Source organism: Solanum pennellii, chromosome 5 (genome assembly GCF_001406875.1).
Source record: "Solanum pennellii chromosome 5, SPENNV200".
Classification (NCBI taxonomy): Eukaryota; Viridiplantae; Streptophyta; class Magnoliopsida; order Solanales; family Solanaceae; genus Solanum; species Solanum pennellii.
This window is the reverse complement of record NC_028641.1, coordinates 29,401,688-29,402,924: the sequence shown is the minus strand read 5'-3', so window position 1 is coordinate 29,402,924 and position 1,237 is coordinate 29,401,688. Positions and strand designations below refer to the sequence as shown.

The window sequence follows — 1,237 nt, the reverse complement described above, 5'->3', positions numbered from 1 at the left end:
GGGGGATTCCGTTCAGTCTATCCAGCAGAGGCTCCTAGCAAAATACTCCTATACTCCCCCTATCGGGATCATGTACCTGGCCGAAATAGAGGCAAAAAACCTATTCGAGGTCAAGGTCAAGATTCTAAGGATCATGGCGGTCCTTGATCCAACAGGGGATTGGCTGGGATGGGGAGCTCGGGCCCTCGAGAATCTGCGTACCGCCACGGGAGAGCATTCCTTGGATAAACTCCATACCCTTCTTTCGGATCTTGGATCGAGGGGAGTCAATTTCGAGTCCTTCTCAATTAAAAGGGAAGGTACCCCTGCGAAGAGGTTGGGATGAACACTCTACCACATAGTGGAGTGGATAGCTAGGACTACTAAAATGGAGATTGTGTACAACAACAATCCTATATTTGATGTCGATTCATCTACACTTCAATCCCTTGTAGAGCAAGGCTAACTGATTGCTGGTTGGGATCTGTATGGGCGGTAGCGTCCACGTACGGCTCCGTGAGAAGGGCGGTGGACAGAAATGGCCTTGTTGTACCTCACTCTCGTCTTCAATGGGGTCTGCTCTTTCTTTTTTGGGAGAGTATTCCAATATGATCTTAATGAGGTGCGGGGCTTTGCTTCTGACATTCGTTGGGCTTCTCTCTTCGGGAGCCTGCGCCCCTGCCTTTTTGTGTAATAAACCCCTCCGGCCGAAGACTAGTGGTAGGTGGTCCTGTGGAGCTTTCGGAAAAAGGTAGCCTTGTGTGTAAGCACAGCAATGAACCGCGGCGAACCCTCAGACGACCTATCTAAGATTAGAGGGGGATCCTCAGTAGTGGTGACCCTTTCACTCTTCCACGGACTGATACATGTACCGAATGCTCATACGGGAAAGTTGACTCCTGGGTCTGGAACCTAGGGGGTTGCTCTGAGAAATCCTTTCTTTCTCGTCCACTCAGGGGGGTGCGGACACACCTCGCGGATTACAGATGACAGTTACAAGAATGGCGGGGAGTTAACAGTACTCGACGACATTCAGGGATGGATGTAGACCCATCGGGCAGGGATAATTATTTCTGTCCTGGTAGAAGTGGCGACCATTCTCAAGAACGAAAAAGACTGCGCTGAGGGAAGCCCTATGAGTCATTGAAACGACGGCAGGAGTGCCCTTTTTCTATCAATAGAGGGAGCAAAAAACGGTCTTTGCTCCCCTTTACAATATGAAGAAAAGAATAAGGGTCGAAGTTTAGACCACTCACAG

The 1,237-nt window shown here is 49.7% G+C and overlaps 1 pseudogene; it reads right to left on the bottom strand.

The window, feature by feature from the left end:
* Positions 1-441: 441 nt before the first annotated feature.
* On the bottom strand, positions 442-988 carry LOC114077164 (annotated as a pseudogene).
* Positions 989-1,237: the final 249 nt, after the last annotated feature.